Genomic DNA, 24113 nt, shown 5'->3' on the forward strand with positions numbered 1-24113 from the left:
GAAAGCTTGGTCAGAAATAAAACACTTGATCAAAGACTAGAGACCGCAGATATGAGAGTCCTGAGAAAGATTAGAGGCGTGAACAGACGGCATCAATGGCAATACCATATTAAAAACGAGGATATTAGGAAAGAACTTGAGCATCCAGGAATGTGTTAGCAGAGCTAATCTCAGGTGGTATGGTCATTTAAACAGAATGGGCAAGGAAAGATTAGCAAAACGAGTGTTCTCTGCCAGGTTGGCAGGAAAATGGCCCAGAGGAAGACCAAGATATAGGTGGGTTGATACGGTAAAATGTGCCTTAGACAATAGAAATATAAGATCTGATAATGTTGGAGTCTTGACAAGTAACAGACTGATTTAGAGGAAAATTGTAGATAGGAAGTTACTAATGATGTAAATTTTTCATGTAGTACTATCATATCCTGTACACCCCTTGAGGGTACATGTCAGGAATTTGATGATGATGATGATGATATTCAATACAATTTATATTCAAGATTTTGCGTTTGTAATCTTTTTTGTGTTTCTTATCAATAGCTTTGAAATGAAACTTATATGAATAAGCATATATTTACTAATATTTATTAAGCGCCGAAATACGTAGAAAGCAAAATTTGTGAACCAACACCAAAGTGTGATTTTTTCCATTAAATTATAAAAAATAACAAAAAATAAATAATAAATAATAAAAATTAAATACATTTCTTTTATGATTAAAAAAAATCTGCTTAAGTCTTAAAACATTTTGAAATTGTTTTCATTATTTCACCCCCCCCCCAAGGGGACTGCGGCCCACAGTTTGGGAAACGCTGCTCTAAACAACTTAGACCACAGTCTAAAGCAGATCTTTTTTTACCATAGAATAACAGGAACGTCCACACACATACAAGCTTGCTTCTTTACTTTTAAATCTACCTCCCAATAGAATATGATTCCACCAGCACCCAAATCAGAATACTCCATAGCCTCTTTAAGATGGTCACCTCTTGGCCTATGGAAGTGACTAACAGGCTAACACCTTTTAACTCTAGATCCACTCAGATATATGGACTACCAAAAATCCATAAGCAAAATGTACTATTATAACCCATTGTGGATGGCATTGATTCACACAACATACTAGCAAATACACCTTCACACATTAAAAAAACTCAGCCCACTTTAAAGTCAGTATAGAAAAATCTCTCACTCCAACACACTGACATAATGACAGTTTTGATGTCTTCTCCTTATTCATCAATGTCCCACTCAAAGATACCTGACACCTCATCCAAGCTAAATTTCCTCCTGATATCTCAGTGCTATTTCAGTTCACCTTGAACTCAGGCTATTTTGTTTTGCGAGGAAAATTCTACAAACAGATAGAAGGGACAGCCATGGTTTCTCCACACTCTCCACCCATGGCCAACTTCTTTATGGAGGCCTTTGAAGAAAAAGCTTTAAACTCTGCCTCACATAAATCTGCTGTTTGGATACACTATGTGAATGATGTGTTCACCATTTGGCCACATGGTCTGGATACACTCCACAATTCCTCAATACACTTAAACAATCAACACCTCATGATCCAGTTTACCTTAGAAAAGAAAAAGAATGTCTCCCTTTTCTAAACACTCTGATTACATGCCAACATGATGGATCCCTGGCTTTTTCTGTTTATAGAAAACCTAACATACAGGTAGATACATTCGCCAGCAGTCACACCATCCCCCCCCTCCCAACAATATGGGATTATAAAAACCCCAACAAGGACCCACTTTTAATTTTTCATTGTGTCAGATGCTTTCTCTAAAGCCTCAAAAAATTCCTACACTTCTACCTTAGTAGAACCTCCTGTGGGACCATAGGCACAAATAATTGTCATTGTCCATTTCCCCATTCTGATATTTGTCCACATCACTCTACTTGAGACTGCCTGCCATTCAAGAAGATTAGCCTTGTATTTAGTGTTGAATACTAAGGCTACTCCTTCTTTTCCTTGATTGCTGAAATATAGAGTTATTAATTAAAGCTTTTTAAAATTTAGTTTCATTATTTCCTAAAAAATTAAAAGTATTTTCCTTTGTGCTCTAACACTTCTTTATTGTCCATATAACTAGGTGACCAGAAATCCATATGTTGCCTTATTTATGCCTTATAGAGTGGAACTATCATCTCCTTATCACTACCTGTCAAGGTTCTTCACCCCTTATAGTAGCAATTTTTTGGCTACTTCAGCTTTTGCAATATGTACCCTGAACTTCTGTTCTGTATTGACCAAGATCTCCAGATCTCCCACCATTTGTTAATCCTAAGATGCTACTTAGCAACGTTGAAATGGCATCCCTGTTTTTGACCTGTTTAAATTATCTTGTAACAACATGTCAGAACCTCCTTGCATTGCTTTTCCTAATTTAGCATCATCAGAAAAGCAAATAGTTGAATATCTCCTCTCAAACCTTTAACTCTATCATTGATATATAAGTTAAACAACAGTGTTTCTAGAACAGAACCCTGTGATACTACAATTGTCATCTTCCTTTTTCATGACATTGCAATCCTGTACACATCTTACTGACTATCCATCCTCATCAAGAAAAATCACTGTATAAGCACATCCTCTATCCAATATGTCAGTCACCATATTATAAAATTTTACTATGCTATTACTACTTCAATAACTACTTGGTGTAGTTACTGAAGCAACACTTCCATTAAACAAAACCGTATCTCTCTCTCTCTCTCTCTCTCTCTTTCTCTCTCTCTCTCTCTCTCTCACTCACTCACTCACTCAAGATTTCTATTCTTATCAATCCAGGCTTCTATTGTCTCTAACCAGCTTCTTTAACAACACCTTCACCACTATACCTAATATACACTGGCTTATAATTGAAAACTACTGACTTGGATTCTATCTTTTCTTTTTTCTACCTTTCTGGGCTGGAAAAGGAAAAATAATGTCAAAAGTCAAGGACACTGCTGGCTCTTTTGCACATTCCCATGTTAACATCAAGATTACTTAAAATTATTAACTTTCCATTCTTGAACTGTCAGTCTTTGGTACTCCTTCCTGTTATTTTATGCTACTCCCAATCCACTCCACACACCTGAAAGACATTAATAAACTATTCATTGAGCATTTCCACTACATCGTTGCTGATGTGGTTATGCAACTAAAGGCAGACTTCTGATATCACCCTTTCTTCTTCTAATAACATTATTGTAGAATTCTGTAAGGTTTGCTTTGCTGCTTCAGCCAGTCTCCTTGCATATGCCAATTTCTTTTCTCACGTGTTACTTTTCTGGATTGGGACTTATAATCCTTTCTGCTAAGAGGTACTGTGTTCTGTATATCTCCTCCATAACATCATTTTTCTCAAAAGCTCCTGCATAATTTTATGATTCATCAATTTCACTCCTGTTTTATCCTCCTAAGCTTAGGAATACAATATGACATTGCCGTAAGTAACTTAGGTATGCTGTTGTATACAGTATAACAATCGGTCTAACACAAATTATTCAACAAGTAAACCTCCAATACAATCAGTACTGTGTGTGGACAGTTTTTGTTATATATGTAAGCTGTGAAATTTATTTAAATTCAATTATAAACTTGGTTTTTACATGTTGCTTTATTATTTAATTACTATGCCACAGGTTCCACTAAAAATCAATTATAAACAGAAATTTGTTGGATTTGAAAACTTTGTAGATACTCTTTAAAATACATTAGAGGAAACTGTTTCAAAATACAGCAGAAGAAAGTGCAAACAGTGAAGGTAAAAAATTCATTGTGAGTTCAGAGTTGGAGTGTTGAATAGCCACTGCATACATGTTTTAATAGATTTAGAGGGAGGATTTTGATTGATGAAATTATCATTGCCTGAATGTAGAAATGTTTGTAGAAATTGCAAGCAGCATAAAACTGAATATGTGAAAGAAAATGGAGTGAATTGATGAAAGGCAGGTAATTAATTAAGTTACCGTATTTTTCGATGTATAACACGAGCCCTACTTTTTCGAACCCAAAATTAAGAAATCAATATTTTAAACATAAAACAGAACACATTTGATATATTTTTTTAAATATTCAAAGTATATTTAGTAATTAGGTAATATTTTTAAGATACATGCTAAGAAATTATACATTTCTTAGTATGTATGATCATGACAATCGTTTCTTATTTTTGGACATTTTTATGGGCTAGTGCTCAAAATATTGTTAATGCATTAACTTCCCCCACCAACGAGTTGCAGACGTATGAATGCTTTCAGAGTTCTGATTGGTTTATTCAGAATTAATGACATCAATCAACAGAGTTAACAAAGGCTAGTGATTTGCGGAAGCCCATTCGCGGAGACAAGGTACCGGCAGTTTCGCCACAGCAATCGTGGGTCTCTCAACCAGCTACCCCCCCCCCCATGTATAAGATCCCAATGTTTGGTCTAAAACTTTTAGAAAAAAGTATCGTCTCATACATGGAAAAATACAGTAATTGCTTTCTTCTCTAGCCAAGGAGTTTTAGGTTAAGGGTCCAACCATTGAATACAATATTCAGTAATATTGTTCAGAGGTAAGGAAACTCGTAGATGAAAAGAGAGAACCTGATTTCTTGGATGGAGAAGGCAATATTTATAATATACTTATCCTAAGAAAAATTGTAGATTAGAATTGTCCTAAGATAAATCTCATCTTGTCAAAGTGTTGTCAGAAGTATAACTGGAAGAAAAATCTCCTTTCCAAGAAATTGTATGTAGTTCTTTTAGTATTGAAACTAATAAGCTTATCTCGAAAGTTTTTCCACTTGGTTATACTATAAATTAAAGATACCAAGAAATTATATTCTTCCTTTTGATCCTTTATCCAAGTGTAAGCAAGCAAAGTTTGTACCTGAAGTATCTTCAGGACTGGACAACTCGTATATAGAATTTCTTGGCATCTTTAATTATAGTATAACCAAGTGGAAAAACTTCCAGCATCTATCTCTAATCCAGAGTATTTTAATAATAAGCTGTGACACCTTTTGGCTACTCGGATAATAAATGTGAATTCTGCATTACTTCAACCTTGGTATCACTTCTGAGTCTGGCCTCCACTGATGAGACATCAATAAAGGTTGAAACTGGTCTGGGTAGTGGCCCTTCCCATAATGCATAGTATTATGCATGTCTGTAAGGATATGTGCTTTGCATTATAGGATACTAAGGCAAGTGATGTGAAGTCATTAGCTTCTATATAACAAGTTGTCCAGTCCTGAAATTACTTCAGATGCAAACTTTGTTTGCTTACACCTGAATAAAGGATCAAACCAAGAATATAATTTCTTGGCATCTTTAATTTATAATAAGCTTATCCAAGTTCCATTGAAGAATAGCTTGGATGTTTTAATTTAGGGTTGTGGAAGTTTGATATTTTAGAAATTTTTATGATTTATCTGCAACATGTGAAATGAGAAAAAGGAGAGTAATGCACTGTCATCAGCAAAACTGTATTGAATTTGCAGTCAGCTTGAGAAACTATTGATATTTGAAAGGAAATGAGTAGGTGAAAGAATCGGGCCTTGTGGAACCCCAACGTTAATTGCAAAGTCTGGTGATAAGAATCCATCTACCATCTTACTATTGCAGCCCATTTACAGAAGACAGGATATGATAGCTCAAATGAGTTATCATATCCTGTCTTTCAGTAAATTTTCAGTAAACCTAGATCATCATCATCATCAAATTCCTGACATGTACCTTCAAGGGGTGTACAGGATATGATAGTACTACATGAAAAATACATCATTACTAACTTCCTATCTACAATTTTCCTCAAAATCAGTCTATTACTTGTCAAGACTCCAATATTATCATTATCAGATCTTATATTTCTATCGTCTAAGACACAGTGTACCATATCAATTCACCTATATCTTGGTCTTCCTCTGGGTCGTTTTCCTGCCAACCTGGCAGAGAACACTTGTTCTGCTAATCTTTCCTTGCCCATTCTGTTTAAGTGACCATACCACTCTGCTAATGCATTCCTGGATGCCGACAATGTCAAGTTCTTTCCTAATATCCTCGTTTTTAATATATGATATTCCCATTGATGCCATCTGTTCACGCCTATAATCTTTCTCAGGACTCTCATATCTGCAGTCTCTAGTCTTTGGTCAAGTGTTTTACTTCTGACCCAGCTCTCAGATCCATAAGTTAAAACTGTTTGAACACTGTCTTGTATACAGCTGATTTAGTGTTCCGACTAATTTCTCTCTTATTCCATATGAATTTATTCAATTGATTTCCTGCCATACCAGCTTTGTTGATTCTGTTGTCTATTTCCATATTTAATTTACCATCTTCACTAAAAAATCGTGCCTAAGAAGCTGAAATGTTTTAATTGTTCCACAGGTTCCCCGTTCATAACACAGTTGACATTTTCAACAATTCTACCTATTTTCATTGTCTTTGTCTTTTTATTGCTGACCTTCATACCATATCTATTACAACAGTTACTCAATTTAGTCAGGGAATCTTGCAAACTTGTAGTGGATTTATTTAGTAGTATAACATCATCCGCATAAAGCAAAGAGCTGACACTAACATCTCCAATTTTGATATCAGGTTTAATACCACTTTCCTTCATAATGTGATCCATATAGATAACGAATAACAGAGGGGATAATGTACATCCTTGTCTCACACCAGATTTAACATTCAACCATCTTCCTGGACATCCTTCAATTCTAACAGCCGACTTACAACTCAAATACAGACTAAGTATTGCTTGATATAATGCCCCATTGACACCATATAACTGTAGCGTATTGAATAACTTCTCTCTTGGCATCTTGTCATATGCCTTTTCCAGATCGACAAAACTAAATACAGGTCTTTGTTATATTCCCATGCTTTCTCGACTATTTGTTGTAAAGTGAAGATCTGCTCCTGACAGTCTCAATTTAGCCTGAATCCAGCTTGTTCTTCAAAAAGCTTTTCTTCCACAATTCTTCTCAACTGTTTCTCAAGTATACTTGCATAGATCTTGCTAGGAACACTCAGTAGGGAAATACCTCTTAAGTCTCACATTCAGCTTTATTTCCCTTTTTATATACAGGCACTATTATAGCTCTACTCCAATCATTTGGAATTCGTCCCTCTGTCCAGGCTTTCTAAACTATGCAGCGCAGCCACTGTAAGACTTTTATACCATCATACTTCCGCATTTCTGGTCGAATATCATCTACTCCTGCTGCCTTTACACTTCAAGCCTTTAATGGCGGGGTGCTTAAGGGTCAAAGCTGTATAACTGAGAGGAGACCTCCACATAGCCTTTAAAGGAATGCGGAGAACCGACCAGGGCTTCTGACCTAATGTCCAATCCTCACCTTCTCGTGGTGCACCCTGTTGGGTATCTACTTTGATAGTGAACGAACGAGGATGGGCTGGCAATTTGGGATTTAGCCGACCAAATTGTATTCTTATTGGTTAAACCAAAATAAAAAATGATGGTACAACATGACAAAATTTCATGCCGGCTGGGGCGTCGCCCGGTTAAACAAGCCCCCCGTTGTTTTAGCCAGGGAACCAGGGCGAACAGCGAAAAGTCAGCTACTGGAACAAATCTGAAAACAAACCCCAACTCAACATCACCAGAGTTAAAGATCGGTACTATCAATGTAAGAAGCCTGAATGGCAAAGAAATGGAGCTAGCTGAGGAATTAGATAAGTACCAGATCGACATAATAGGGGTGACTGAAACAAAAAAGACCAAAACTGGTGAGATCTTTCTGAGCAATAAATACAAAATGTTATATTCAGGCAATGAGAATCAAGGAAAAGAAGGAGTAGCCATAGTATTCAACACAAAATACGAGGCTAATCTTCTTGAATGGCAGTCAGTCTCAAGTAGAGTAATGTGGGCAAATATGAGAATGGGGAACTGGACAATGAGACTTATTTGTGCCTATGGTCCCACAGAAGGTTCTACTAAGGTAGAAGTGGAGGAATTTTTTGAGGCTTTAGAAAAAGCAACTGACACAATGAAAAAGGAAAAGTTGGTCCTTGTTGGGGATCTAAATAGTAGAGTAGGAAATGATTGTGAGACATACAAAAATATCTTGGGAAAATTTGGAGAAAAGAGCAAAGCTAATAATAATGGCAAATATCTGTTGGATTTCTGCTCAGGACATGGACTGGTTATTACTAACACCATGTTCCAACATAAAAATGTGCACAAATTCACATGGAGAGAAGAGGCTAGGAATAAGAAAAGTCTCATTGACTATGTTATTGTTGATAGTGATGTTTTCTCCCTGGTGCAGGACACCAGAGTGTACAGAGGATTTGAAATTGGAAGTGATCACTATTTAGTCTTGAGCAGGATAAAATTGAATTTCATATTGAAAAGAATAACATGTAAGAAAGTTTTAAAGCGAATAAAAGTTGAGCAGCTCTCAGATGTGAACTGTAGACTAAAATACAGAAATATTATTGAAAAGAAAATGAAAGAGTTTGAGAACAGGAATCAAGCCTTGGAGATTCAGTGGCAAACTCTGAAGGAAACATTGATTGATTCTGCCAGAGAGGCATGTGGTGAGGTTGTGTGCAAGGATAAAAAAATCAGAACTCTCTGGTGGACACAGGAAGTTAAAGAGGTAGTGAAGGAAAAGAAGAAAGCATATCAAAAGTTCCTGGCAAATAAGTCAGCTTTTACTCTTACAGAATACAGAGACAAATGTAAGAAAGCTAAACAGTGTGTAAAACTAGCTAAACAAAAGTCATGGGAGGACTTTGGCAAGAATATAGAAAATAAATATCAAGAAGGTGGCAAAATATTCTCGAGGTTGTTGAAGAAGCTTAGGAATGGAGGAAAGAGTGCTGTAAAAGGAATTAGAGATGATAAAGGTGAAATGAAAACAGGAGAAAAAGATATCCTTGAAGTATGGAGTAATTACTTTGAAAAACTGCTAAATGAAACAAGTAGTGATGACAGCACAGTGATAAAAAACACTGACCAGGCATGCAGTCAGGAATACATATCCATACTTGAAGTAGAAAAAGCCATCAAAGGCTTGAAATGTGGAAAGGCAGCAGGAGTAGATGATATTCGACCAGAAATGCTGAAGTATGGTGGTATAAGAGTCTTACAGTGGCTGCACTGCATAGTTCAGAAAGCCTGGACAGAGGGACGAATTCCCGATGATTGGAGTAGAGCTCTCATAGTACCCATATATAAAAAGGGAAATAAAACTGAATGTGAGAATTACAGAGGTATTTCCCTACTGAGTATTCCTAGCAAGATCTATCCACGTATACTTGAGAAACGGTTGCGAAGAATTGTGGAAGAAAAGCTTGGTGAAGAACAAGCTGGATTCAGGCCAAATAGAGGCTGTCAGGATCAGATCTTCACTTTACGATAAATAGTCGAGAAAGCATGGGAATATAACAAAGATCTGTATTTAAGTTTTGTCGATTTGGAAAAGGCATATGACAAGGTGCCAAGAGAGAAGCTATTCAATACGCTGCAGTTATATGGTGTCAATGGGGCATTATATCAAGCAATACTTAGTCTTTATTTGAGTTGTGAGTCAGCAGATTGAAGGAAGTACAGGAAGATGGTTTAATGTTAAATCTGGTGTGAGACAAGGATGTACATTATCCCCTCTGTTATTCATTATCTATATGGATCACATTATGAAGGAATGTGGTATTAAACCTGATATCAAAATTGGAGATGTTAATGTCAGCTCTTTGCTTTATGCGGATGATGTTATACTTCTAAATAAATCCGCTACAAGTCTGCAAGATTATCTGACTAAATTGAATAGCTGTTGTAATAGATATAGTATGAAGGTCAGCAATAAAAAGACAAAGACAATGAAAATAGGCAGAATCATTGAAAATGTCAACTGTGTTGTGAATGGAGAACCAGTGGAAGAAGTAAAACATTTCAGCTACTTAGTCACAATTTTTACTGAAGATGGTAAACTAAATATAGAAATAGACAACAGAATCAGCAAAGCTGGTATCGTGGGAAGTCAATTGAATAAATTCATATGGAATAAGAAAGAAATTAGTTGGAACACTAAATTAGCTGTATACAAGACTGTGTTCAAACCAATTTTAACTTATGGATCTGAGAGCTGGGTCAGAAGTAAAACACTTGACCAAAGACTAGAGACCGCAGATATGAGAGTCCTGAGAAAGATTAGAGGCGTGAATAGATGGCATCAATGGCAATATCACATTAAAAATGAGGATATTAGGAAAGAACTTGACATTGTCAGCATCCAGGAATGCGTTAACAGAGCTAATCTCAGATGGTATGGTCACTTAAATAGAATGGGAGAGGAAAGATTAGCAAAACAAGTGTTCTCTGCCAGGTTGGCAGGAAAACGACCCAGAGGAAGACCAAGATATAGGTGGATTGATACGGTACAAAGTGCCTTAGACGATAGAAATGTAAGATCTGATAATGTTGGAGTCTTGACAAGTAACAGACTGATTTGGAGGAAAATTGTAGATAGGAAGTTAGTGATGATGTAATTTTTCATGTAGTACTATCATATCCTGTACACCCCTTGAGGGTACATGGCAGGAATTTGATGATGATGATGATGCCTTTAATGGCTTTTTCTAATTCAAGTATGGTTATGTATTCCTGACTGTATGCCTATTGAATGTTTTTTACCACTGTGCTATCACTGCTTGTTTCATTTAGCAATTTTTCGAAGTAATTACTCCATACTTCAAGGATATCTTTTTCTCCTGTTTTCATGTCACCTTTATCATCTCTAACTCCTTTTACCGCACTCTTTCCTCCATTTCTTAGCTTTTCAACAACCTCCAGAATATCTTACCAATTCTTGATATTTATTTTCTGTGTTCTTGCCAAAGTCCTCCCATGAGTTTTGTTTAGCTAGTTTTACACAGTGTTTCGCTTTCTTACATTTGTCTCTGTATTCTTTAAGAGCAAGAGTTGACTTATTTGCCAGGAACTTTTGATATGATTTCTTCTTTTCCTTCACTGCTTCTTTAACTTCCTGTGTCCACCATGGAGTTCTTATTTTTCTATCCTTGCAGACAACCTCACCACATGCCTCTCTGGCTGAATCAATCAGGTTTTTCTTCAAGGCTCGTCACTGAATCTCCAAGATTTGGTTCCTGTTCTCAAACTCTTTCATTTTTTTTTCAATAATCTTTGTGTATGTTAGTCTACAGTTCACATCTGAGAGCTCTTCAACTTTTATTCGCTTTAAAACTTTCTTACATGTTATTCTTTTCAATATGAAATTCAATTTTATCCTGCTGAAGACTAAATAGTGATCGCTTCCAATTTCAAATCCTCTGTACACTCTGGTGTCCTGCACTATGGAGAAAACATCGCTATCAACAATAACGTAGTCAATGAGACTTTTCTTATTCCTTGCCTCTTCTCTCCATGTGAATTTGTGCACATTTTTATGTTGGAGCATGGTGTTAATAATAACCAGTCCATGTCCTGAGCAGTAATCCAACAGGTATTTGCCATTATTATTAGCTTTGCCCTTTTCTCCAGATTTTCCCAAAATATTTTTGTATGTCTGACAATCATTTCCTACTCTTCTATTCAGATCCCCAACAAGGACCAACTTTTCCTTTTTCATTGAGTCAGTTGCTTTTTCTAAAGCATCAAAAAATTCCTCACTTCTACCTTAGTAGATCCTTCTGTGGGACATAAGTTCCCTGGTTCCCTGCCAAAAACAAAGGGTGCCTTGTTTAATCGGACGACACTCCAGCCAGCTTGAAATTTTGTCATGTTGTACCATCATTTTGTATATTTGTTTAATCCAATAAGAATACAATTTGGTTGGCTAAATCCCAAATTGCCAGCCCATCCTTGTTCGTTCCGTATCCAGGTAGATACTCAGCAGGGTGCACCATGAGAAGGTGAGGATTGGACATTATGTCAGAAGCCCTGGTCGGTTCTCCACATTCCTTTAAGGGCTATGTGGAGGTCTCCTCTCAGTTATACGGCTTTGACCCTTAAGCATCCCTAAACCTAGATATCTTTTAATATTACCATCTATCCAAGTAATAGTGTTGTGTTGTGTCCCAATTTACGATTTCTACTCTAATCTCACAAATTCCTTTTATCTATATTCTTCTAACTTCTATGCCCGAGATTTTTACCAAAACTTATACCAATACGGGGAGCAATAAGTTATTGCTCCCCGTAGTACCCCTAATATTTGTATTTATACTGCGCCTTTTGGGATATTTAGTTTAGGATATTACATACATAAACAAGGAGAAAGAACTCAAATATATCTGAAAGTGTAACTATTGCAGTCGTGACACTTAACTCGATTCTCAACTTAAATTTTCCGCATGACTAAGTACAGTATTTTCAAGTGGTTATCAACTGCACCATTTATGTTGTCATAAATAGGGAGAAAGTCAATCTCGAATATATCTCTTAGTATTTAAATATTATTGTAATCATGACTCTTAATCTCTTTCCTCAACATTAAATTTCCCGCGTGATTAGGTACGATGATTTTAAGCGGTGCATTGGATTAGCAACATCAGACAACTCTTTTGTTATTGAACAAAAGGTTTATTAAGTTTCTAAACATGATACAATTCAAATACTAAATTAAAATACTTATAGACTAACATTAAATTATTATAAGCAATATGGCTAATTGTGATTATGCCGCCATACACATTAATTCATAATTTCACCTGATGTGAACAAATTAGATCAATTCTCACTATCTGATTATTCATACTGAAGTAGATTAACAAATTATTCACTGCTAACACATACTTGTGACATTTCAATTATTTTATACATTATATTAGGCATTCAATTTTTTGGATACGTAATTACTTAATTCACACTATTCCGTTATACCGTTATTTGCACTAACACACAATTATGTCATTTAAATATCTTATGCAATACAATAGACATGCAAAAATACCTTAGGACTCTTAATCATTCAAAATCCCTAACACTAGTCAATCTACACATAACACATTCTATCATATACTAAAGTCCTAGTATAACTTCAACAGTTCTGTGTTGGAATCACAATACTTTTCACAGACAAATTTCTAGCTAACATAGGTTATGATTTACAGTACCTTTCTTGAGCTTTTCGTATGGGCCTTTATTCTTTTCCAAACGAACCTCTGGTATAACTTCTCGTAACTCTGGAATACTTTAACACACATATATTTGCTCTACTATTAGCAATGAGGACATCGATCTCTTTACAGCTTTCTGCTTTGCGTAGTTATTACTAGCGTCGAAACGAAGAAGATCCCTCTTTTTCTAGGACTCTATGGCAATTTTTCCTTTGCTTCCTACTCGGGAAAACGGGAATTGAAATCCCGCTCACTTTCGTGTTGTGACGAGGAGATATCACCCCTGTCGCCACTCAGGAAAACCCCGTGAACTCCACCGGAACCAAAACCAAACTCCAAGGCCAAAAGCGACTATCCAAAAAGTGTGTTTCTGGGGGGTTACCAACCCTTTTATAGCTGCTCCCCTTACGGCACCTTTTCTTACTTCCTTTCTCCTCCTACTTGTTTTTTTAATCATCGACCAATTAGGGTGGTGTTTTCCCGCCAAACGTCATTTGATCGCAAGCCCGTTCTCAATGTTTCAATCCGGGGATCGGCCCTAAGCAATAGCTTTGCTTTTCTTGTGCTAGCCTGACTTAATCCCCTTTCAAACTTTTTCTATGAATTCTACTTAATAACTTAATCTCTCACATAACGTATTTTATGACTCACCCATTTCTACTTATTTACTTAACTCTCTCATTTTTAATCGTATTACAATATTAATCTATACTTTCCTTTGTTAGCTACTTATTTAGTTAGAATTCCTTATTTTAAGTCATATTACAATATTAATACATTCCTTCCTTTATCAGCTACTTTAACAACAACCCTTATGTTTTATACATTTTACTGGATGCAAGAAATTTTCCATTAAATAATTCATTTTTTTTTTTTGCAGGGTTTTAATTTATGATATTTATTCTTCATGTTACACCATGATAGCTGAGAATACTATATTCCTAAGATATCAGGTGTAACACTAGTCGAGACCTTGTATTCCACAAATATCTGCTATTTAATTTATTTTCAAAATTAAAATCAAGTTCGTTCAGTGTATGATCATTCCACCTGTTTCAGTTGATGCATGTTTTTACTGTCATTTTCACACAAGGATTCAGATATATATCTGAACAGTATACACATATAAATTTTATAGACTGCATGTGTGTGTGTGTGCTGTCACTTTTTAAGTTATTCTGTTCTTAAACTAAAAGAACCTAAACATGTTATTTAGTAGATGATTTGGGAATAACAGAAATATCAAACTATTGGTTTTTAAAGGTCAAGATCCAACTAGAAGTAAAATAGTAATAATAAATTTTGGAACAAGTTAATGCTCTTCTCTCATAGTTACATCCTCTTCTCTCTTCCATCATTTATGTGGATGATGATGAGGCTGAATGAACTCTTTCCACTTCTGTCTGTCCCAGGTGAGTCCGAACAATTTTGTCCAGTTTGGTGTCGCTTGTTGTGATTTGGTTTTCAAGTCCTCTTTTATTTTGTCTATCCATCTATTTCTGGGCCGTCCTTTGGATCTTTTACCTTCCATCATTGTATTCAGGTCTTTAGATGGTAGTCTTTCTGTTCCCATTCTAGTCACATGGCCCAAACCATTGCAGTCTTCTTTCTTGGATTTTGTCTATTATTGTTATTTCTTGTTTTAGTCATTTTGTTATGTATTTGTTTCTTAGTTGATCCAGCAGAGATACTCCAAGTAATCTTCTTAGCCAACCCATTTCACTAACTAATATTTTTTTCTCTTCAGCCTTTTTGAGATTCCAGCATTCACTTCCATAGAGAAGTATTGGGAGGACCATTGTTTCATAGATTCTTACTTTTGTTACTTGTTTGATGTCTCCTGACTTCCATATTTTATTAAGTCATCCAAAAGTTTGGGATGCTTGACTGATTCGTCTGCTTATATCTTTTCTAATTTCACCATTGCACTCAATAACTCCTCCAAGGTAGGTGAAGTTTTCTACCTGCTCTAGATTCTTACTATCAATTTCAATTTTCAGATTGGTGCTTCTTTTTCCTATTTGCATAATTTTTGTTTTGTCTATATTTATGTTTAATCCAGATTTTATATACTCCTCCTTTATTTTATCAGAAATTCGCTGTAGATTTTCTTCTGTGCATGCAAGTAATGCAATATCGTCTGCAAATTTTAAATTTGTCACATTTTTCCCATATACTTTGATTCTGGAGTCTTCATTGTTTAAGGCCTTGTTGGTTGCTTCTTCCAGTGTAAGATTGAACAGGTCTGGTGACAGATTGCATCCCTGTCTTACTCTGCTCTCTGTGTGGAACCAGTTGGTTAAAGTGTCCTCCATTCGTACTGTACTTTCAGATTTCTCATACAGATTCTTTATTATTCTTATGGTTTTGTTGGGAATTCCAAATTCTTCCATAGTTCTCTTCTACGGATTGAATCAAATGCCTGACGAAAGTCTATGAAATTTATGTAGCAACTTTGGTTGTACTCTAGTGTCTTTTCTATTAGCTGTCTTAAGGTGAATAGTTGATCAATTGTGCTTCATCCTGGTCTGAAATCGGCTTGTTCTTCTCCTAGTGCCAGTTCTATATGTATCTTAATTTGTTTTTGGAGTACTTTCGTAAAAACCTTACTTAGAATACTGAGGAGGCTAATGCCTCTGTAATTATTGCATTCTGTTTTATCTCCTTTTTTTTTTATATAGGAGTTATGACTGATTTGGTCCAATCAGTAGGCACTGTTTTGTTTTTGTAGATCCTTTCAAATAATGTTTTTAATGGTTCCAAAAGTTGTTCCTTTCCTGCTTTTAAGAATTCTGCATTTCATCAACGCCAGGTACTTTGCTAGTTTTGAGTTTTTCTATGCTGTGTGCTATTATTTCTTTGGTCAAGATATTTGTTTCCTCTTCCATTTCAGTGGCTGGAATCGTAATATCCTGGGAGTTGTTTTTATTATATAAATCTTTGAAGTATTCTTCCCATCTGGCCATTCTTTTTGTTTTACTTTCAATTAGTTGTCCCTCTTTGTTTTTGATCATTATAATTTTTGTTGTCTGTGTCTTACTAATTTGGTCTCTTTGTTTATATAATCCATGAAGGTTATTTTCTTTTGATAGCTTTTCTGCCATTTTGCATTTTTCTTCTAACCAGTTAATCTTGTCTCTTTTAACTAGTTTTCTAATTTCTCTGGTTAATCTATTATATTCGTTTCTGTTCTAGTTCTGTTTTAGTTTTGTGCCTTTTCCTTTGATCGCTTAACCTGTTTACTTCATTCAAGATCCAATCCATTTTACTTTCTCTTTCTGTGTAACCTATTGATTTTTTTGCCAAATTTAATATTATTTCCTTTAATTTGCACCAGTGTTCTTCGATGTTTATATTCTGTTTTGGTAGTTCCTTCAGGTTTTTATCTAGTTCTAGTTGATATTTTCTTAGAATATTGTTGTCTTGTAGTTTTTTTACATTGTATCCTTTTGACTCTAAAAGTGCTTCCAGATTTTAACTTTATTCTTAGGTTTGCTAATACTAGCTTATGGTCTGATCCACAATCTGCAGAGAAGGATCTGTGGTTTAGAATACTTGATTTCCATCTTTGGTTTACAATAATATAGTCTATCATATTCTTGGTTTGTCTGTCTGTCTGGTGATATCCATGTCCATTTTCTTTGGGGTTTGGGATGTTTAAAGAGAGTGTTGGTTATTGTTAGTCTATTATTTGAGCAGAAGTTTAGCAGTCTTTCGGCACATTCATTGCTTTCTCCATACCCGAACTTTCCGATTACTCTTGGCCAGGTATCCCAGTCTTTGCCTACTTTTGCGTTTAAGTCCCCCCATTACAATTAGGAGATCTTGACTTCATGTCTGCTGTACTGCTTTTTTGCAAATCTATATAGAACTCCTCAATGTCTTCTTCTGATGATGTCGAAGAAGTTGGTGAGTATACTTAAATAATAGTTAGTGATCCAATTGATGTTTTAAATCTTGCTTTAATCATCCTAGGTGAGATAGGATTGTAGGACAATAGAGAGTGTTGAGCCTTTAGTTTTAATATAAGTGCTACTCCTTCTTGGTGTTTGTTGTCCTCCCTGCCTGAAGTTAAGATTTTGTACTGTCCATGGTGGAATTCTCCTTTCCCAGTCCATCTGGTTTCGCAGAGTCCAATCACTTCCCATTGGTAGTTGTCTAATTCATGTAGTAGTATTTCCAATGCTCCTTCCTGATGAAGAGTTCTTACATTCCATGTTCCTATGCTTGTTATGTTTTTCCTGTCTATTAGGTGATGTTTTGTTCCAATAGCATATTTTTTGCCTTCACTATCTTCGTGCCCTAATAGTGGGCACGACCCTTGTTTGACCGGGTGACGGTCGAGCCGGCATGTATCTTTAGGTTTGTTAGAGTTCATTCGGTTTCAATGATTAAGTTTTCGTCAAGTATCAGCCACCACTCCTTGACCTGAATTCAGCTGCTTTTTTTAGTAGATACTGGAAACTACAGTTTGAGAGGAAAGAGTCACCCCCTCACCCTCGAGTTACTTTAATAGCACTGGGGGGGGGGGGGGACGTAAGAGAGAGTAGAGGGAAAGGAGAGTAGAAGACCAGTCTCCCGATATGATATACTGAGTGTATATTGTATGAAGTAAGATCAAGTCTAGCTTGGGTATCTCAGGTTTGCCATGCCCGTACTCACCAATGTGAGCCCCTGAGAATGGTTACATGGTGATCAGAATTCATTATTATAAATTATGGTGAAAACTACCATCTTAGAGTAATAGTTTCAGTTTAATATAAACCAAAATAGTCATCCAATGTTTGACCTTCATATCAAGGGCATCACTGGAATATACATATACACACAAAGAGACAAGCTACATTACAACACACATAGTATGCTAAAGTCACACTAATTTGGTCAGCTGTTAACAGTGGAAAAAGAATCACCACACCAAAGCCAGAGTCCTATTATCTTTTTGACTAGTGATTACTAACAGATAAATTAGAATAAGAAAGTATTGATTATGGCCAGTATATGAAGGAGCCTGAAATTATTTTTAGTCCTAAAGTGAGAGTTTGCTGGGGAACTTGAAACAGAAACTCAAGATTTTTAGGCCATCATTATTGTTTAGTTTATGATGATTGATCAAAATTTCACAAGCTTCCTTAAATTTGCATTCATACCAAGTTTTTATACGATGTAAGGAACATGTTCCTTTCCAATAATTTCTGTGTAGGGTGTTAAGAGCATGATCAGAGAGGCCCGAATTGTTACAGGTGCACTGGATTCACTATACTTCAAGATGTGGAAATCATTGAAAGAATTTAACGTTTTTTTAAAGTTTGTGGGCGGTTTAAAAGTAGCATTAAGGTCATAATGGTAAAGCATTCTATTCATTTTATTGATATCCCTTTAATGTATGGAATAGCTGACATTTTACAATCTATATTATTTCCATTTTTAGGTGTGGTTTTGTGAAGAATTTTATTGGTGATATTTATGCTGTAGACATTATTTATAAACCTATTGCTAATAATTTGCAGTTCTTGCTGATTAGAGCAAATTGTTATTGCTCTATTTTTGAGGGTGTTAATGACTCAAAGTTTTTGTGAATGGTGATGGTAAGAGTTTGCATGCAAGGGGTTGAGGTAGACAATGAAGGATAGACTGACTGAGTGAAGACATGAGACAAATTTAGTGTTGCCAAATGAAAATTACTAAAAACAGCTAAATCTTCAAAACAAAAGAGCTAAAAAGGAGTTAAAAATAAAAATTTGAAGCTTAAATTTTAAAAGTAGTAGCTGATACTTTTAAGTTACTTACTTTATTCAAGTTGAAGTGATACTTGCATATAAGTGGCTAAATACATCTTCCATGTGGTCTTCTGCGCTTAATTCATCCACGTTTTCAGCTTTATTATATGTGGCCAGCGTTCCAATATTACTCAATGTAGATGCTGGTAAATGATAGTCTGTACGGCACTTGTTGTTATGCCTGAGGCCATACTTGACTGACAAAATAGCTGTCAGCATTGGCAATTCTATCTTGTTTCTTAATTTAGTTTTAACTACATTCATGGAACTAAAAATTCGTTCAATTTTTGCATTAGAATTTGGCAGTATTAATAAACGTATTGCACACTACACTGAGCAATTTCTTTAAATGGATTCATTCCAGATGCATCTTTGTATTCTCGTACTTCAGTCCAGGATAGCTCCGTGTTGTCTATATTTGTGCGTTTATTTAAGTGGATACTATTGTACTGGTATTCAGCAGCAGCAACATATTTTTCTGTTTTCAGTATTATTTCTAAGATGGGAGTAATAGGCTCTTTTATATGTATTAAGGTATTGTTGACAGAAAAAGAAGACATCATTATTAAAATATTCAAGTTTTCAGGCAACCTTTGCTAAGCTGTTTGAAGAGACCAAGAAGAAACTGTCTTGCTCTACTTCTAAGATTTCGCTCATCATTTTGCGTTATTTTCTTTTGTATCATCAACTCTGAAATTTTTCTTTCAAATCTGTAACCAAGATTTGGATTGGGATCCGAATAGTCATCAATCTCTGACTCTAGAGTGTTGACTGTGGATGATGGTAGCACTAACATATTAGCAATAGAGCGAATCAAACGAGAAAGGTGTTCAAATAATTTCATCTTATCTGCACTGTTAGATTCGAAAATTTTGTTAACTTGCTGAACTTGAACTAGAGCAGGATGCAAAAATAAAAGGTACAACAGATTCCTTTCATCTTTGTACATCTCCCACAAAATTTGAACTTTGTAACATTTCTCAGTCACACTCATGACTTCGAAGTGAGATTTTAATTCCAGCCACTGGCTGAGAATTCTGTCCACTGCAGGTTCAATGGAGAGCCACCTTCTTGCACAATTGCCTACAATTTTCAGAGGAGCATCGTTTTCGTTGATAGTTTGACACAGCTCTTTGTATGCTGCTTGTCTTGAAGAAGAATGTGAAAACCACTTATACGTTTCGGCAACTAAAAATTCTAATTTTCTTGGGAGAGATTTGGCGCAAGTGTGAGACATAGCCAGTTGTAATGGCATACACATCTAATTAAAATTAAGGAAAGAATATATGCCTTCAGTTGTTCATAAACACCAACCATAACACTGTCGTTGTCTGTACCAATTGCAATGAGATTTTTAATGTCCAATTTCTTGGTCAAGAGCTCTTTTTTCAGTGCAGCCACAATATCACAATCAGAACTACCATGCTCAGAAATGTATGCATAATTTTGTTGAATTTCTTGCCATAATAAATGATGGCCATTCCTAAAATATTATTTGCTGTGATATCATTCGATTCGTCTATTAGCAGGCTGAAATTTTCATCTCCAATGTCCACAATTAGATCTTCAAAATGCTCACTTAGAATATTCTTTACAATTGCAGAGTACTTAGTTCGGTGCATTTTTACCTTTGGCATAATTTGACTATCTGGGATGATATTTTTGCAAAGATCTACTAGATGATCGCAACTGTTGAATAATGAATGACAACAAAGAAATAATGCTAACTTACCTTCATAGTTCGCTGTCTCATCAAACTTTTTCACAAGCATGTTTGTAATAGGAACAGCCTTATGTGGAACTGCAGCAATATGTTTCTTAGTTTCGCTATGCTTTACAAGCTGACAATATTTAGCAGCTATATCACATCTGCAAAACTTACAGTGGCCTTTTGTAGCATCACCAGGAACTTCACACAACCATTTACTAAACATTCCCATTTGCAACCACTCCCTCCTAAATTTTTGCTTGTAAGCTTTATTTTTCTCTTTGCTCATTTTTGAAAACGGGTATACAACTCTTCACTGCAACGAATTACGATCAGTCTTTGGAAACTTCCCACTCGCTATCATAACTACCATCCAGAACACTGTGCAAAGACTAACTTGTAGCAGTGCTATCAACTTTAAGGCGACAAAATGGCAGATTGTTGGGCCATGTGACTGACTGCTGTCATCATGCGTTTGAAACCTCACACCAAACGTACAATACAATTCCTTATCAAATGCGAACATCTGGAAAACTTTTAAAACAATTTCTTTAACAGTAAGTTATAAAAACAACTAAAAAGAGCTGAAACTAGTTCTGAAGGAGCTAGATTTGGAACTAGATCTAGCTTCAAAAGAGTTAAATTGGCAATACTGGTGACAATGTGTCTAGAAAGGGAGGCATAATTTGGTTTTCAATTTCAGTGATAAATTGTATGTGTTCAGGTTGTTCAACAGGCTTGTTCAACATGTTCAGCCACACTGTAGATAACAGTAAACTTTTGCTACTTAATAAAGGCATATGCTTTGCAGTAGCACCTAGAGCTATTAATAAAGTGGATGTTATATATCACATTGAAAGAGGAACAGTATGTAGCAATCTCACCCAAACAGAACTAGCAGCCATCAAGTCATTAAAAGCTAATAAGGATATCTTTAGCACAAAGGCTGACAAAGGTAATGTTACAGTAATTTTAATCAGATCAGATTACTTCTTTCTATTGAATCAGTTAGTCTCTGACAGCTACACTTATCGACTTGTGAGCTATAATCCAACTAACAGGATTAAAAAGAAAACTGTCAAAGTATTGAAGTCTCTCACTTCTTGGCATCAAACACTGTTAAAAAAGCTATTACCACATAACGTGTACTCCTAGAAATTATGGTGTTCCTGAACTGCATAAACACAACATTCCCCATTGGGCAAAAGTATAGACAACCCTGTTGATGCTAGTTTCTTGGCTAAGTGATAATTAGGGCTGTCTATACTTTAAACTATTGCCCAAGGATTTGATAGATCATTTTTGCTCCTGTATAAAAAACACAACACTTCATAAACAAAATTAAAAACATAACACTCAGCAAAGATGATTTATTAATCTATTTGACGTTTCTGTCCTTTCCACAAATGTCCCATTTAATGATACAATTCTTCTCTTACAGAACAACTTTCCACCCAAGGTACTCTTTGCCTGCATACTATGTTCTGGTTACTTTGTGTGGCAAAATAATTTTTACCTACAAAAAAGTACAGCTATGGGCTCACCACTATTCCTCCCTTTCTATCCCCCCCCCCATTGCTAACTTTTATTTGGAAGCTGTTGAGCAACATGCTCTAGATTCCTTTACTTTAAAACCTACAGTTTGACTTATATATGTTGACAATGTTTTTGTTGTCTGACCACATGGCCATCAAACTTTTAAACACCTTCCTCAGCCACCTGAACAAACAATGTGAATACATACAATTTACCGTTGGAATTGTAAGCCAAATCTCACTTCCTTTTTTGGATACTTTGTGACAAGTATATACCATACATCTTCCCTCAGGCTGTCCATCCTTCACTGTCTACCATAAGTCTAGACATACTGGCCACATACGTGCAATCTCTTTCCCAATGACTCCTAAAGAGAATCTAATTTTTAAAAGAAATTATTTTTATTTAAATACATGTCACATTTTAGATGACTACATTTCGGGGATAGTAAATTGTTAACATTAAATTTTTGAATAATTGTGAAGAGAGCTTTTCATGCAAAGTTACAACACAGTTTGAAAAACTGGGAAAATTAATATAAAATGTAAACATAGTTGCAAACATTAGCATCAGATTAGTAGTCCTTTTGATATTTAGTTTGCATTCAATTTGGTAACTGTTGTAGATGCAGTTATGAATTTAGTTTCATACCTATATGTTACTAGTTACTATGTGTCTCATATAGCAACATTGATGTTATAACATATAGTGAAATATATCTGCTTTTAACATAATTTAATGATTAACCTAATTTCTGTTCCCACTCTGGTTGTATGTAAATATATGTAGAATATGCACACATAACTGCATCTACAACAGTTACCAAATTGAATGCAAACTAGATATCAAATGGACTACTAATCAGTTGTAGATGCAGTTATGAATTTAGTTTCATACCTATATGTTACTAGTTATTATGTGTCTCGTATAGCAACATTGATGCTATAACATATAGTGAAATATATCTGCTTTTAACATAATTTAATGATTAATCTAATTTCTGTTCCCACTCTGGTTGTATGTAAATATATGTAGAATATGCACACATAACCGTTATTTATTGTATATTATCTCCATGGAGTCAGAAGACTCATTGCAGGAGATCCATAATTCACACAATACCTCTCCGGAATACTCAAAACCACCTCAGGCAATCCATTCCACCCATTCACCACCCTCCAAGAAAATTTAGTTCTAACACTGAAACCACTCTTACACAATTTCTGTTGGTGACCCCTTATTCTCTTCCTTTCTGCCTTGTACTGGGGGGAAAAAAAAAAAAAGTCCTCGGTGTCAATCCTATAAAATCTCTTTAATAACATTTATGCTTTTATCACACCCACTGACTGTCAATCTGTTCTTGTAGGGAAGTATTCCCTAGACCTGCTACAATCTTTGTCGCTCACCTCTGTATCTTCTCCACCATTTCATCCCCACAGAATCTGTGTGACCAGATCAGCATGCAGTAGTCCAGATGCAGCATTATAAGAGGAAACATTAACTTCTCTATCCCTGCTTGTTAATGTGTTCAATGACCATGTAATCTGATGTGCTGTTTTGTTTACCTTTACAGTGTACCCTCTAAACTTCAACTCCCTCTCCACAATCACCCCAAAGTGCATTGCCTTACACTTGACCATATTAAACTAGGCAGTAATTCAACTTTGTCTGTACTGCTAGTCTATTTAAGTCATGCTGTGGAATCTTTGTATTATCTTCATATTCCATAGCTCTTCTCAGTTTAGCATCATGAGCAAACAACTGAATATTTCCTGTCACATCATTTCCTATAACATTGATATACAAATTAAACAACAGAGAACCAAGTACTGAGCCTTGTGGTACACCACTGGTCATTTGCCTTCTCTTGGACTCAATTCCTCAATTGAGTCCAAGAGAAGGCAATTCATTAAACAACATTGTTTAATGAAACCTATGTCCAAATACTGCTTGAGGAAAGCTCAGTTTTGTGGCTAAAGGTTCTGTTG

The 24113-nt window shown here is 35.6% G+C and overlaps 1 protein-coding gene across 3 annotated transcripts in view; it reads left to right on the plus strand.

Moving 5' to 3' along the window:
- Positions 1 to 24113, plus strand: part of LOC150109666 (NEDD8-conjugating enzyme UBE2F-like) — a 148676-nt gene that overhangs the window by 123604 nt on the left and 959 nt on the right. The gene's annotated exons all lie outside the window — the stretch shown is intronic.

This window comes from Typopeltis vanoorti, chromosome 2 (genome assembly GCF_054136105.1).
Source record: "Typopeltis vanoorti isolate ZY-2024b chromosome 2, IOZ_Tvanoo_1.0, whole genome shotgun sequence".
Classification (NCBI taxonomy): domain Eukaryota; kingdom Metazoa; phylum Arthropoda; class Arachnida; order Uropygi; family Thelyphonidae; genus Typopeltis; species Typopeltis vanoorti.